We start from the raw sequence: 17,002 nt of genomic DNA, 5'->3' as shown, positions 1-17,002 counted from the left end.
TATGAAAAGGTTTCAACATCATTAGCCACTAGAGAAATGCAAATTAAAACTATAGTGGTATACCTCTTTATACTCAATAGGAAGACTATTATTTAAAAAATGGAAAATAAAGTCTTGCAAGGATGTGGAGAAATAGGAACTCTCATAATTTGTTGGTGGGGATGTAAAATGGTGTAGTCCTGGTGAAAAACAGTTTGGTTTTTCCTCAGAAAATTGAGCACAGAATTTGACCTGACATCCCCACTCTTTGGGAAGTACCCAAAATAATCGAAAGCAGGTATTTAGACAGATGTGGGTATGATTTCTCTTAAATGAAATATTTAGAATAAAAAAATTCATGAAAACAGAAAACAGAGCAGCGGTTACCAGGGGTGGCAGGAAGGAACATGAGAAGTTGTTTGGTTTAGGATGATGATGCAAGGGCTGTTTGGAGAAGGTGGGGGCAGCTCTTGGCATCCAGTCCACATGGAGACATACGCCTTGCCAGTGAGCTATGGTGCAAAAGTGCAGAAGTGGCAAGAGCCATTCAGAGAAGTGAAGGGTGGCTCTTCTCCAAACTCTAAGGAAGTGCACGCCTTGCTATTTGTGGTTCACGCCCACGGAGCAGGGCTAACTAAGGTGGGCACTCAAAAGGGAAACTTCTGACCAGACAAAAATGGTGAGGCCCCAAATATAATTTTTTTACACCGTTACATGGTGAAAACGACACAGTATTATCGATGTACTTAAAGTCAAATTAGTGCCCACTTAAAGTGTTTTTATGTTATGTATATTTTGCCACAGTAAAAAATTAATGAAAAAACTAAACAAAAAAAAGCAAAAAAAAAAAAAAAGAATGAATGAATGAATTTATAAAAACTGATAAAAACTACGGGTTAAAATCCAGAAACTAAAAAAAATATATATGTGCACATGTTACTGAGCAGGTGGGCCAGTTGCCTGAAGCACATAAAAGTCAATACTATGTGACACTAAGATTTTGAGGGAAGGAAGAGTTTATTGCTAGGCCGAGACACAGAGACAGAAGATAAAATTCAAATCTATCTCTAAATCTTATATGAATTGGAAGGGGTTGGCTTAGGGAGGTGAAGTAAGGTGACGCAGTGTGAGATGAGGTGACACAGGACTAGAGGGAACATGAAGTGGAGCAGGCACAGTGGAAAATCACTCTTGCTCCTATATTGCATGATAAAAAATGGTGGCCTCAGCATGATGAAGGGTGGAAATTTTAGTATTACAGTTAAGTATAAATAATTATTGGTCAGGCTTTTGTGGCTTTCTACATGTATGGGTAGGGGCAGCCAGAGTTTTCTGACTTTATCATGTGTGACTTGGCTGATAAGGTAGAAATAAAACACCAGTAAGTAGGCAGAATGGGGAGTTGTTGAGGCTGGGGTGATTGCTGGGGGAAGTGCCAAGGCGTGGCTGGGATAATTAAGCAAGTGGCTTGGGAGGCAAAGCCAGTGGACTTTGTAAGTAGTTTCATTTGTAAAGGACTAAAATAATAAAGTAATTGATCACCTTTGGAGGCTGCTAGAGAACTAACTTAATACTCTGAAAATTGGTCATTAATTGGAAGAGGCAATGTTATTCTCCTTTTCAAACTGTTTTTTTTTTGATAACCAAGTAGTTAACGAGGAGAAGTTTTTTAGAGAAGAATTCTAGTTGATGAATGGAGAGATGTGATAAAATTAGCATATGAATATTTTGTATGTCTAACAAAATCATCGATCTAGGCAGGATCAATAGCAAATTATAAAATTGATCCTTAAAATGAAAGATGAGGTTGACACTCCTTAAATGCTCTGAATTAGTCAGGGTTTTCTAGGAAAACAGAACCAACAGGAAATAACTATAAATACGAGATTTATAAAAGTGTCTCATGCAACTGCAGACGTGCAAAAGTCCAAAATCCAACTGTGAAGCTGGCCGACTCCAGTGAAGGGTCTCGATGACCTCCACATGGCAGGCTCCCTGGCTGGAGAAGCAGTGAAAATTCTCTCTTCTCCCTTAAAAGTCTTCGACTAATTGAATCAAATCCAATGGATTGGATTATCTTGTTTGTGGGAGACACACACCCTTCGTTGATCGCAGATATAACCAGCCACAGCTGCAGTCACCTGACCGATGATGTAATAAACCAGCCTTCTGGTTTACCGAACAGCCACAAAATATCCTTGCAGCCTCAGGGCAGTGCTTGCCTGACCAGACAATTGGGCTTCATCATCTGTCCAGATTGACACCAGAACCTACCCATCACACTCACTATCAATCACATGTCTAGAGATTCTGACCGGAGAGCTTGTGACCCACAGTTGGGTGTGATGGGAACTATATATGAAGTTTTCTTGCTTGAAAAATTGAACTCGTTTTGAATCAAGCCACTAGAGATAATCGCCACTTTATAGGAAGGAGCAGAAGAGAGAGTGAAAGAACATTATATGGAGGTAACCAGACAAGTTTAGCATGTAGGAGACTCTATGGGGGAAATGACCCTACTTCTTAAAAATTCAGTGGTGTAACTCATTATTGCTGGACGACTGATATAGAACGAAAGAGATTTAAGAGACATGGTAATGAGAGGCAACATGGAGAATTTGTTTTGGTCCTGATTCACACAGACATATTTGAGATAATTGGGAACACCTAATTATGAATTGTGCATCAGGTAATATAAAGGAGTTTTTGTTATTTTTTTGTAAATGACATCATGGTTAAGTAAAACAACAACAACCAACCCTTATGCATAATCATGCCTACTAAAGTATTTACATACGGAATCAAGCAGTGAAGTATCTAGGGTTTGCTTCAAAATAACAAAAAAGGGAAAGGAAAAGAAAAATGTAGGGAAAGGAGTAAGATAAATATCAGCAAAATGTTGATAACTGCTGGAGCTAGATTTAGTGGATTCGTATTGTCAGCTGGTCTAAACTGGAACTATGTTTTCCAGAATTTCCTTCTTTGCATAGTTCTGGATTGGTGTGAGCCAGAGGACTCACTGTGTGTGATTTTAGAAAGCAGGAGGTAAGCAGGGCACTGTTCTTTCACTTAGAAGGTCATGGCAGGGCTCCAGGCAGTGCCGCACACATTGTCACGGTCTGTCGGCTTACCTTGTTGGCACGGGACAGCAACTGGGCTTGGAGAATTCAGATGCTACCAGGTCCTCCCATGGCTTCTCCAGCTCCTGGCGTGGGTATGCATGTAGCTCCAGAGGAAGGGCAAAGGCTTTTCCTGAAGGTCATTCCTCATGGATGTTGGAGACTTAGCGGTCCTGAGACTGATGCAGGGTCCAGGTTTTTTTCTTAGGAGTTTCAGCTCATTCTTACCTGCTCCACTTACTTGCATCCCCTATTTTATATCCATTCTTTTCTTCCCAAGGACCCCTTCTTCTGCCTTCAGGCCCCGCACCAGATGCTGAAATAAAAGCCTCAAATAGATGGTTTTACAATTGCAGAAGGTAAAATCCATATAGCATACCCTTTCTTATCTATCATTCCTAGTGATTCTGCTTCCTTGATCAAACCTAGACGGATACACTGGGTGTTCTAGTTTGCTAGCTGCAGGTATGCAATTACCAGAAACAGAATGGCTTTTAAAAAGGGAATTTAATAAGGTGCTAGTTTACAGTTCTAAGGCCGAGAAAATGTCCCCATTAAAAAAAGTCTATAGACATGTCCAATGTAAGGCATCCAGGGAAAGATACCTTGGTTCAAGAAGGCTGATGAAGTTCAGGGTTTCTCTCTCAAGTGAGAAGGCACATGGAGAACACAGTCAAGGCTCCTCTCAGCTGGAAGGGCACATGGCGAACATGGCATCATCTGCTAGCTTTCTCTCTTGGCCTCCTGTTTCATGAAGCTCCCTGCGAGGTATTTTCCTTCTTCATCTCCAAAGCATTGGCTGGTGAACTCTCTGCTTTGTGGTGCTGCAGCATTCTCTGCTCTCTCTGAATCTCTTGCTTTCTCCAAAATGTTTCCTCTTTTATAGAACTCCAGTAAACTAATCAAGACCCACCCGAATGGGTAGAGACATGTCTCCACCTAATTCAGTTTAACAGCCACTCTTGATTGGATCAGATGTCCAGGGAGATGATCTAATTACAGTTTCAAACATACAGTGCTGAATAGGGATTAGAAGAAATGCTGCCTTTACAAAATGGGATTAGGATTAAAACATGGCTTTTCTAGGGTTCATACATCCTTTCAACTGGCACACTGGGAGATGGGAATTCTCTGGACTATTGTCTTCATTTTTGTCTCTGTTTGAAAATTTCCTTAACAAATCATCCAGATAAAATAAATATTTCATCTTGACATACAAATTTTCAAGTTCTGGTCATGTTTAACTCTCCTCTACACTCATTTATTCTCTTTGCCAGTTTCATTTTTGGTACTTCTTTGTCCTTCAATTTAGGAAAACTATCTTTAAATTATCGGTTTCCCCAAATTGACCTCCATCAATTATTAGGAACATCTCATCACCCAGAACAATATGAGGAAAATAGGTAAACCATAATGAATTTGTCATTAAGTGAAATTATTATAAATAGAAGTTTATTTTAACATTATGCACTTCTTAATATTTAATGTTCAAATGCCCTATCTTGTATAAAATGATAGTTTATTTGTTCTTAATGCCCTTACATGACAAACTAAAAAGTTAACGTTTTTATTGAGACAACCAAAATTTATTTTATAATCTTGGAATTGCTGCTGTCACAAAAGATAGTCTCTTAAATGATGATTAATCTGCTGTGGCCTATTTGCTCCCCCCTTATCAATTTTAAAACATCCTCGAGCTCATTTTTCAAGACTCACTTTTATTATTTCCTTTTATGAAAACTTTTCCATGATTCCTCTAGGTAAATTTAACTTACTTTCTTCTCTATCATAATATTAAACCTCCCCATTATTGTAATCATCACTTGTGTTATAACTGCACATTTTTTGAGTTCTTTAAGAGAAGAAATAGTCTCTTGCTTTTTATTTCTCTCTTCCTCCATCATCTGAACTCCCAAGATAGAGTGTTTGTTAAATGAATGAATGAAAATTTTTGTATTATTTCTTGTTCGGATAGAACCGGAAAAACAATCTATCCTATTTAGAGTTTTGTAAAATGGATCTTTCTAGGGAGGTTAATATTAGAAATGCCATGAGAAATTTCTGAATTTACTTTTCATTTCACCATGTTCAAAGGAGCTTTCATTGAGGGTAAGGATAAAGAGATTTTAGGAATTTCAACCTCTGCCATGGTCTTTATGTTAAAACTTTAGTTGAATGGAAATCTCTTCATAACCCTTTGGTTTTGAAGTCAAATCATTTAAGTAATCCAAAGCAGGTGAGTATATAGAACCTGTTAATGCCCTACTTTAAAAATAAAATGTGTATTCCTTGGTATGGAAATATCATAGTATTTTCTCAGTTGCAAGATAAAGCATTTAAATATATCAACATGAGGTTTCAACATGTTTTTTCCCTTACAGAAATTTATGAAAGATGTTCTTTGGAAGCATCTCACAAGTAACTTTATAACTTAATTCCTGGTCTGAAATTAACTGGTCTAATATTTATACTTTTTATAAATCACAAAGTATAAATTAAATAAAGATAATTAGTTTAACCTATATATCCAATGTCAAACATATGTTATAACACAGCTTGAATTCCACAGTTTTGTCCATGTGAAGCTTTTTGAAGTAATAATAGGGACTATAATCAAAGTTACCCAATGAAAAGCTTATGTTAGAGTAGTGGAATTTAATTTTCTTTGCTTCCATTTCTCCTTTTTATTATTATTTTTACCATTCCTCCTTCCAAATCCCTATTGATTAGCCAGGTCCACTCCAATGAACCCTTTAATGTAAACAATTCGAAAGGGTTAATACATGTGGATTTAAGGAGAAGCTCACTGAAAATGAGCCTGTCTTAAAATATTCACTGGGTAGAAAAGCTATTTTTAGAAAAGCTATTTTAGGGTCACAAATCTCACTATTTTGATTACAACGAAAGTGGCTCATCAGATACTTAAATATCAAGTATTCCTCTACTGAAGTAATATTACAAATACATAGCCATTCCTCTGACAATTTTTAAGAGATAATAATGAGAAGATGTGTAATTCTAGTTAGCATGTATTTATGAACTTCCGTTGTCAGGATATAAATGTGTCTTATGGTTTAACATACAGAGGAATAAAGTTGCTGCAACAAACATTTCTTGAATGCTTGACTTTCTTGAATGTGTAATTTCTATTTCTCTAGTATTGGTTTTATTTTCATTTTGAAATGAAATAGAGAATAATGGAACAATAAATTTGTGGGAGAAATAGTCATTTGACTATCAGAGGTTGAATGTCCCTCCATATAATGGTAAATATTAAAGATGGCAGTTCTGACATCACTGAACTCAGTGGAGCATCCTCAATACGGATGGTCCAACCAAGGAGAAATTGTCTGGATGTTGCTTCAGACAGGACCTACAAAGACCTCACATACAGTGTCCTGAATAGACATTACTTTGATGGCGGCTCAGAATTTCACAGTGACCACAGTAGCACATGTTTTTGTTTGTTTTTTCTTGAATTCTGTTCTTGGTGTTTTCAATGCTAGAAACTATAGGCCCCCAAGATGCAGAGGTGTCAAGTTCACAGTGTGCGCTTTTCACGTCAAAAGTGTGCTGGTTAAAAGACCAACTAAATTAGATCCACACTTTGACTTCATGTCCTTAGGAAATTGGCCATCATGAATGATGCTGTTTAGGTTTCCAGTTGCTAAAACAAATATCGTATTGTGATTTGACTTAGGAGAATTTCTTGGCTCATGGTTTGCAGCTAGGAGAAGCCAAAACGGAGGCATTGGCTGCACAGTGCCTTGTCTCTGAAGCCCCAGGTCCCCTGAGCTGCCTGCTGTTGACCCTGGACACGTGGCATTTCCTTCATCTGGCCCTGCCGTCATGGTGTCCTCTGTCTCTTCCAAATTCTGTAGACTTCCAGTTTCTTCTCCTCCCTGCTGTGGCTTTCTCTCTTTCCGAATTTCTTTCTGCTTGTAAAGCATTTCAGAAATCTGGATTAAAACCAACCTAGGGGGTGTGAGGGCAGTACAGTGGGAGAATTCTCACCTGCCCTGCAGGAGACCCAGTTGGATTCCTGGTCCATGAACTTCCCAAAAAGTAAACAAATGAGCAAAACAAACAAACAAACAGAAATTTAACAAATGGTGCTGCAATAACCGGATATTCACATGGGAAAAATAATGGAATGCGACCCCGCCCTACAGCATACAAAACAAAACAAACAAAAAACCCAACCTGGGACTGGGTAAGATGGTGAACCAGAAGAGGCAGGCGGCTCCCTGCAACCCCAGAGACGCGATGGGAAAATGAGATGCTGGATCTGGAGGTGCGAGTGATCGTGGAGGGTCTTCTGCCCCGCCTAGGCAGCCTTGGGCGAAAAATGGGGTGAATGTGCTTGGTCACATTCTGCCTACCCCCCACCCTACCCCGCACAGCTGATTTGGGGTGATTTGCCCTCAGTTGACCCATGGCCAACCTGGAAGATAACAGATGTGCTTTTCTTGTGCACAGATTCCACTCCCTCAAGGTAAAGTGCCTACTGCCCGTCCTTGCGTTGTTGCTGTGGGTGCCTGTTTTTTTTGTTTGCTTTTTTTAGTAAAGACTGGGGGTCAGGAGGAACTGCAGCGTCGGAAAGATGGCGGAGGAAGAGCCAAGAAAAAAAATCCCTTTGGTTTCAGAAAATCTCCTGAAAAAGAGGAAGGCTTATCAGGCCCTCAAAGCCACCCAGGCAAAGCAGGCACTTTTGGAAAAGAAGCAGAGGAAAGGGAAACAGTTCAGGTTTAAGCGATTGGAATCGTTCTTAATTGATTCTCAGCGGCAGCAGCGTGACAAGATATGCCTCAAACGTCTAGAAGTGAAACCTCATGGCTTGGAAATGCCAGGTGAACATTCCTTGGCCTTTGTAATACGCATCCAAAGAATCAATGGGGTAAGTTTACTGGTGCGGAGGACCATCGAAAGACTTCGCTTGAGAAAGATTTTCAGTGGTGTATTTGTGAAAGTGACCCCCACAACCCTGAAAATGCTGCGTACAGTGGAACCTTATGTGACCTGGGGATTTCCAAATCTAAAGTCTGTCCGGGAACTTATCCTGAAACGTGGACAAGCCAAGGTCAAGAATAAGAAAATCCCATTGACAGACAGCACAGTAATTGAGGAGCACCTGGGGAGGTTTGGTGTCATTTGCTTGGAAGATCTCATTCATGAAATTGCCTTCCCGGGCAACTATTTCCAGAGGATCTCCCAGTTCTTGTACCCGTTCCACCTCTCAGTGGCCTGACATGCTACCAAGAACAAAGTGGGCTTTTTCAAGGAGATGGGCTCACCTGGTTATCGGGGCGAAAGCATTAATCAACTCATCCGACAGCTGAACTAGACCCAGAATCTCTGAAAGCACATTGCATTGGAGGCCTCTGTCTATCTCCTGAGTAGTGAAGTATCTTCACAGAAGATTGTTTTCTGCTCTGTTTTCACAAACTGAAGGTGAAGGATCAGGCAAAAGACAGTGGGTGATATGCATGGCAAGCACCTCTCATATCACAGCCTGGTTCTGAGAGCAAGTTCCTGCATATTTTTACACATGGCCACTACCTCTTCTGAAATGAACAAAGGACACATAGTTGCCATGGAGAAGGGAGTTATGCTGTCACATTGTCCTGGGGTTTAATGTAGGTGAATACTCAAGCATGTATACCAGGCTCCTGACACCCTGCAACAGTGGACCAAGGCCAGGGCATACATGAATCCAGAAGTTCATTCCTTGGAGCTTTTTTGGAAGAACTTAAAATATAGTAAGAAGAACACGAAAATAAATGCTTAGTTGTCTCTGCTGCAAAAAAAAAAAAAAAAAAAGACTGGGGGTCACCTCCCCGGAGAGGATGGGGACACGTGGAGTGTGCCTGTCTGGTCCCACATCCAATGGAGAAAGAGACCTGTGAGGGTCCTGGTGCTCCTCTCCTACCCAGGCTGGAGCCTGAAGACCACAGTGTGTGAAGGGAAATGCCCCATCCCGAGGTGAGGCGACACCCAGAGTGGGGAGGTGGCGTCTGGGGGCCGCTAGCTCCAGCAGCCCGGCAGCTGCACAGGAGACCTTTCCGTGGGCTTTGTCTTGTTCATCCCGCAGTCCCGGGGCTGGCCGATTTTAGCATGTCAGGTCAGCAGCCCTGGTGGGAGTCCCAATTCCAAATCTTAGACATGGGAAAGAAAGAAATCTGCAGAGTTACCTTATTAAGACATTAAAAATGCCGCATCCACAACAGAAGATTGTATACACGTCAAGGACCAGGCAGACGTGGCTCAGCCAAATGACCAAATTAAATTATCCAGGGGGACTCAGATTCCAAACAGCTAATTACGTTTGTTCACAGCAATAGAAAGGATATCAAGAAGTTCTAGAGGAGCATAAGGAAGAATTTGAAAGAAAAAAATGAAAAGATATCAGACATCATCGAGATGAAAGTGCTGTAGATCAAATTAAGAACATAGTAGAGATTCACAGCAGTAGATTTCAAGAGACAGAAGAAAGACTAAGCAAATTAGAAGGACAAATGAACCTGAATGTTCAGAAGAACAAATGGCAAGAAAGATGAAGGAAATGCAACTTGATTTCAGGGAAATGATGACAACGTGGAGCTTACGAATATAAGAATTATTGGTGCTCCAGATGGAGAAGAGAAAAGGAACAGGAAGACTAGTTGAAAACATAATGGGGGAAACTTCCCAACTCTTAAAAAAAACATAAATATGCAAACTAAACAAGCCCAACAAATCCCAAACAGAATATATCCAAATAGGCTTACTCCAACACATATACTTATCAGCGTGTCAAATCTTGAAAAGTAGCAAAAAAATTCCTGACAGCAGCAAGAGAAAAGAGATGTATAACATCCAAGAGAAACTATATAAGAATGAGTTCAGACTACTCAACCAGCATCATGGAGGTGAAAAGCGGTGGTATGCTATATTTCAGATTTGAACGAGAAAGACTTCCAGCTAAGAATTCTTTAACCTGCTATGTTGTCTTGCAAGAATTGAGGGAGAGATTAAAATCTTCACAAATAAACAACGGCTTTAAGAATTTGCCAACAAGAGACTGCCCCACAAGAAATAGTAAAGGGAGCTCTGTTGACTGAAAAAGGACTAGAGAGGGAGGTTTGGAGGAGGGTACAGAATTGAAGAGGATTAGCAAGGGTAACTTAAAGGATAAAAAGTGAGAGAGAGAAATGAATATTTAGATCTGGTAAACAAAAACTATAGGATAAGGTGCTAGATCCAAGAATTGTTTTTACAGTAGTATATTTGAATGTTAATGGACTAAACTCACTAATTAAAAGACACAGATTGACAGAATGGATTAAATAATATGATCTCTCTATATGTTGCTCACAAGAGACTTATCTTAGACCCAAGGATACAAACAAATTGAAAGTGAAAGATTGGAAATAGATGCTCTATGTACACTGTAACCACAGGAAAGCACAAGTAGCTATGGTAATATCAGACAAAATAGATTTTAAATGTTATAAGAGGTAAGATTTTCATGTTAATTGCAAAAAACATTTGTGTCTTTATATTTTCCTGAAACCAAAAACTTGAAAACCTTTAGTAACATATGTCATTACTGTAGCAAAGTTGATGTTTCTGATAATTTTGTACTTGAACATCTGAGAATGTATGAAGTTTTGATAGCTAATCAGATGGTATTTAATTTGGGGCTTAATATTTAGAATTCAAGAAACTCTTGATATCTGATCTGTATCTTTAGATTTTTTTCCTGGTTTTCCTCAATTTTAAATTGGTTTATAAAACTTACTGTACAAACACAGCTTTAAAATGATTACATTTTATTTAATATGCCTATGGATAAGCTAACCAAGATAACCATTTTTGGTGGTTAAGATTTTCATGTATTAATTTTAGAAACATTTGTATCTTTATATTCTCCTGAAATCCCAAACTTGAAAATGTTCAGTAACATAGTCGTTACTATAGCAAGATTGGAGAATATGTTACAAAATATTTGTAATAACTTTGTAGATGATATTTTGAGAATGCTTACATTTTTGAAAGCTGATCAAATGGTTTTTAATTAGGATTTAATATTTAGAATTTAAGAAACTCTGATATTTGTATGTATAGATGTAAGATCCTCGACCCAAGATCTGTTTTTACTGTAATAATTTTGAATGGTAATAGGCTAAACACATGAATGAAAAGGCACAGATTGACATAACAGATGAAATAATATGATCTATCTATATGCTACTCACAATAGACTCATTTAGATCCTAGGGTACAAATAGATTGAAAGTGAAAAATGGAAGTAGATGCTTTATGTAAGCTGTAACCAAAAGAAAGCACAAGAAGCTAGAGTAATTTCAGATAAAATAGATATAAAATGTTATGATATCATGAGATAAGATTTTCATATGTTACCTGTAAAAACATTGGTATCTTTACATTCTCTTGAAATAAACTTGAAAGTTTTCAATAACACAGGTCATTCCTATAGCAAAGCTGTTTCTAATAAATTTTTCCTTGATACTTTGAGAATGTATATAGTTTTGATAGTTAATCAAATGGCATTTAAGTTAATACTTTATATTCAGAAATCAGTTAATATATAATATTAGAATACAGATACAGATATCTGTGGATATTTTTTCCTTGTTTGCCTTAATTTTAAATTGGTTTATGAAACTTACTGTACAAACATAGGTTTTGCAATGATTATATTTTACTTGAAATATCAAAAAATCAAGTGTACTGTTCAGTTGCAAAAAAAAAAAAGAAAAAACCCAACCGATTCCATTGTGTCACACCTTAACTGAAGTGACATCTTTAAGAGACCTTATTTACAGTGGGTTCACAAGTCACAAGAATGGATCAAGAGCATGTTTTTTTCTGAAGTACAAAATTCAATCCCCAACTCACACTAAAATCTCTAACCCGAACTGTTTGGTGGGAGCATGTACTCTCTTGACTCCATTTCTGAATAGGATGCCCGCTAACTTGGTAGAACAAGCACTGCTTTCTGAAAGTGCAAACCCAGCACTCAGATTTTGCACCTTTTGGTACAGTTTTCCTGCCCGGATTTCTCTTATTCCCTAGAGGAAGAGTGAGAGGGTGAGAGAACACATTTGAATCTCTGTTTGACACGGGTGAAATTCTAGGGCATTCTGCTTAGTTTAACGACAATGATGAAGTAACTTCACAGTACCTTCAGTGAGAACTCCTGTGTAGCTCAGACCATATTAAATGATGTGTAATGACTGCTATATTCTTTCTCAACTTGATCAAAATTTCACCAACCAAGGCAAAATATTCTCATACTCATTTGCAAAAAGAAGGAGAAACTCTTCACTCAAAATGCTGTTTTCGTTCAGGTGTTGAAAATTTCATCTGTATATTTTGAAACAGCAGTCCTCACGTCTGAAAATGAGAACCACCTCGATAGTTGGTTCACAAATGACTCTGCTAAGTATATTACACTTAAGATAGCACATTGTACACTGTAACTGCTTAACAATTGTCTGAAACTTATCTCTTTTCTAGCCAACATCATATCAAGCACAACTGTGTGCGTGGTACATGGATAAACATGCACACAAGTTGGTTTTTTTTTCCTAATTTAGGTAGCATTTAAGAGGCTTTTCAAAATCCTTATGTCAGTTTAAATACAGATATTTAAATACGAATGCTTTCTTAAGAGTTAAGGAGTAAATAGTAACTGTTTCATGAGTCCTGACAGAAGCAGTGTTTGTATTTCATAGCTACTGCCAAGGTGGCCTGTCAGGGTTTGTGACTAAATGATCACAGGGTAATATTTACAGCAACCTCATTCATGGAAAACTGCATTTTGTTTGAGTTAAGTGAGTCTGAACATTGAATTGATAATTATCAACACTTACTAGATCCTTTGCATCATGTAGGGTGCTTGTCCTAGGTGCTTTACACCAAGGTGTTAAGATGCGATGGTCCTGAGGGACCCCAGTGAGCCCCATCTGGAGCAGGTCGGGATTCAGGACAGTAGGGTCAGAAGATGTTCAGGGCTCCTGTTGTCATCCCAAGGAGTGACCCAGCCAGATGCAGCTGAGCATGTCTAGAGACCCTAAATGCCAAGGTGGGACTGGAGAGGCTCCTTGTGCACCATTTGGAAATCTTGGGAGAATCTGAGATCATCTCCTGTTGAGCAGGGAGAAGCAAATTGGAAAGTGCCTGGGAGGTCATTCAGCAGAGAATCCTGCTTATTTCACCACATTAACATTTATTTATTACTGGACACTGAGCTATGTGATTTGAATGTATTATCTCATATAATACTCATAACAACTACATGGAATAGGTATTATTTTTCCTACTGACATTTTATAGTTCAACAAACTAAAACAAGGAGTATTTTGTTCTATCCAATATTTAATAATATTTCCTAAAAATGGGTATAGCATAAATTGGACTATGGGGAGGCTCAAATCAGGGCTAACTGGCATGAGATGGTTTTGGAAAAGTAGAGACATCGATGAATTTTACAGATATGGCATAACTGTCTAAAGAAGAATTGTTAACTAAGTGACTACAAGGTTACAGTTAAATTAGCCTATACCTCTGGAGTACTGTGTAGCTACATGCTCGTCGAGGCACATCCATCAACCTACTTAGTCTTCATACTAGCCCAGTGGCCTAGGTGCTATTATTATCTTCATGTAGCAGATAAGAAAATGGAGGCACAAAGAACTTAATCTGCCTACCATCACACATGCCCACACCTAGGGTGGGTAAGTGAAGCACTTTCCTTGGGTACAAAACTTAAGGAGGCTCCAAAAAGCTCAGTCAGTAATCAAGATAAGTAATATTTCAATGCAGTGTTTAAAAAAATCTAAAAATTAATGCAAAAATCTGTTATGAACAAAAATATCAAAGTTTTAGATAAAGATAGGGTATGTGTTACTGATTTTTCCTTTTGTCTCAGGCTCCATTGTGGCTTGGTAAATTTGGGGGTGGGGTCCTCAACTTGAATGCAGTGAGTCTTATGCCAGAGTCCAAGTTCAAAAATAGTACTTACTCATATTTCTCAGGATATGAAAGACAAAGAGTCACATATTACTCCAAGAAGATAAAACTGATGATTAAAGATCATGATGACGCCATGGAGTTGTGTCTTTAGGCGTAGAGCAGAGAAAAAGACTAATTTTTCTTGTACATTTCCATCTAGAAATTTAAGTATATCTACAGTTTGTCTTATAAAAAAAAAAGGACAATTAAAAATCCAATTTAACACAAAACTTTTCCTCGACTCTCTGGTAGCTCCTGACACTCTTTCATCAGTACCAGGAATCCAGTTCCTGATCCCAAGTAGCCTAAAGCAGTCCACCCTGTGTCAGGTGGTATATTTTTCTGTAGGAAATAGAAGATAAAATCAAAAGTGACATGAATAATGAGAAACACTTCTTATATAACAGACACGCTGAAGGTAGAGTGATTCCAAGATTGTAAAATTTTGGAAGTTTAGCAATGTTTTTATGGATCTAAGTTCTTTCATTTTTAACTTGTCCCTTTCTCAGTGAGTCAGCTGCTGCCCTCATGGTCGCAAGATGGCTGCTGCAGCTCCAGAATTTATGGTCTTGTATGACAAAATTCTTGTCCTCCCTTTTTAAGAGCAAGAAAAGCCCACTTTGAATTTCTTCTCCTAGAACCAAAATATGTTGTGACTTCTTGATTTATTTGATGGCAGTATAGCAGAGTAGCTAAGAGTCGTGCTCTGGGGTCCCAAAACCTGGGAGCAAAATCTTTTCCAACACTTAGTAGCTGTGTAACTTCAGGCATCATATTTAAGTTCTCTGTGGCTATTGTGTATGGGGATAAGAATAAATATACCTACCTCATTGGATTATTGAAAGGAAAAGTGAGTTAATATTTATAAAGTTCTTGTGATGGTGTTCAGCACTTCATAAACACTCTAAAAGTGCTTGCTACTCCAATTTTTATGATGATCCTCACTGTAGTATGCACAATCTAATGCATGGAAACATGAGAGTTGAGAAAATAAAATTACCTGTGTATTTCTTTAAAAAGAGCATATCAAAAAAGTTTAGTTGCATTTTGTGGTATTTTCTCCATTACTATGATTTGGATGTGATCTCTGAAAGAAGGAATAAGAATCAACCTGAGGACTACTATCATATACATTTCAGTTTATTTTATTTTCTTTTTTAAGATTTTAAAGAAATTGTCCAAATGGCTGAAACTCAGAAGTGGGTTTCAAAGCCAGTAACACTGATTTCATGAAATGAGCCTTATTTGAGTATTTTAGATATAGGCAATATCCATGTCTGCAGAGTATGTATAACCTAAGGATAATTTGAATTGAATGTAAACCTAAGGATAATTAAATTGATATCTTTTTCATTGGGTTTTATTGTTAAGCTCCTCGGTTAACACTTAGAAAGAAGAGAGATAGCGAAAAAGCCGCAATTCATTCTGAGCATAAAAGTCCCATTTGCAGTATTCTTCCATTAGAAATAAAATATTCCAGAGCTAAAAATGCCTTTATTGGTACCAGTACAAGCTAGTTCTTCACATATCATTCTTTAAATATTCTCAGTTGAGATCTTAAGTTTCCATTTCATCTCCTTTCTCTAAGGTTTACTCTCCCTGATAAAACTGCCATTTCTTGCAGCAAACTCCCTGGGATGCAGTATCATATGGTGCAAAGAGCAAAAGTGCATTACTCTAAATCATGGAAACAGGCTTCCCTTAGAGCACCATCTTATAGCCTGGGGCCCCTGGATCAGATGTGACACCCATGAATCCCCTGAAAGGGAGCATGAATTTTAACCATTGTCCCATCAATCCTCTCTCTCATATTATTTTTACCCTCTCTATAAGATTTTATGCATCAATGGAAAATACGCTAATTCATCTCATTTTTATAATACTGATAAGAAAAATCCCCTTTTTCTTATCATCATCCAATCTCCATAATCCGTTTTACTGTAAAATATACTCACTGCTCCCATGTCTTTCTTTCCATTTTGTCTTAGATGGACTCCACCGAAACTGCATTTTGAAGGTCACTGATGAAATCCAAAGGTCAATTCTCAATTTTATTGTACTTGACCTATCAGCAACATTCGGCAGTTAACCACTCTGTCCTTTGCAAAACAGTTTATTCACTTGATATTTGGTTCACTGTACTCTCCTGCTTTTCCGTCTCTGCTTCTCATCTCCTTTGCTGGTCCTCCTCATCTTCCTGACTTATCTCTTGTCTTCTAAACGCTGGAGGACTCCTGGGCTCATTCCCTTGGTGAGCTCATTCAATACCGTGGGTTTGAATGCATTCCATCTTCTGGTGGACTCTCAAGTTTCTATTTTCAGCTAGTTTTCTTCTCCTCTGTAGATCAGATTGTGATAATACAACTGTCTACCTCTCTACTCATAGGCAACTCAAACTTGGCAAGTCTAAAACTGAGCTTCTTCTCTACTCTCCCCCACCAAAAAAAGAGCCTTCACTCCAATCCTCCCCATTTCGGTAAATGGCCCTTCCATCTTTCCAGCGTCTCTCACCAAAAACTTTGCAATTATCTTGAATTTGTCTTTTTATCATACATCCACAGCTAATCTCGAAGCATAGACTATTGATCCGACCTTTAAAATTTACTCAGAATCTGACCATAATTCACCATTGCCATGGTTACCACCCTGGTAGAAATTGCTAATTTCTTTTTTTTTTTCCTGGATTATTTCAACAGGTTCTTTACTGTTCTCCCTGATTCCACTATGCCCTCCCTTCAGTCCTCAAGACAGCAAAACAAGTTACATGAGTCAAATCATTTCATTCCTCTGCTCAAAACCTTCCAACGACTTCCTGTCTCAATCAGGGTAAAAGCCCAATTTTGGAGTACTTAACCTCTAGATAACATAATGTGTTGGTATAATTC

General features: G+C 38.3%; 1 protein-coding gene and 1 pseudogene across 6 annotated transcripts in view; both read left to right on the top strand.

Annotated features, from left to right (window-relative positions):
- The window catches only part of TRDN (triadin), a 435,680-nt gene that overhangs the window by 82,739 nt on the left and 335,939 nt on the right, over positions 1-17,002 (top strand). The gene's annotated exons all lie outside the window — the stretch shown is intronic.
- On the top strand, positions 7,684-8,895 carry LOC143682926 (ribosomal protein uL30-like pseudogene; annotated as a pseudogene).

The sequence above is a fragment of the Tamandua tetradactyla genome, chromosome 5 (assembly GCF_023851605.1).
Source record: "Tamandua tetradactyla isolate mTamTet1 chromosome 5, mTamTet1.pri, whole genome shotgun sequence".
NCBI classification, from domain to species: Eukaryota; Metazoa; Chordata; class Mammalia; order Pilosa; family Myrmecophagidae; genus Tamandua; species Tamandua tetradactyla.
This window is presented reverse-complemented; position numbering and strand designations above follow the sequence as displayed.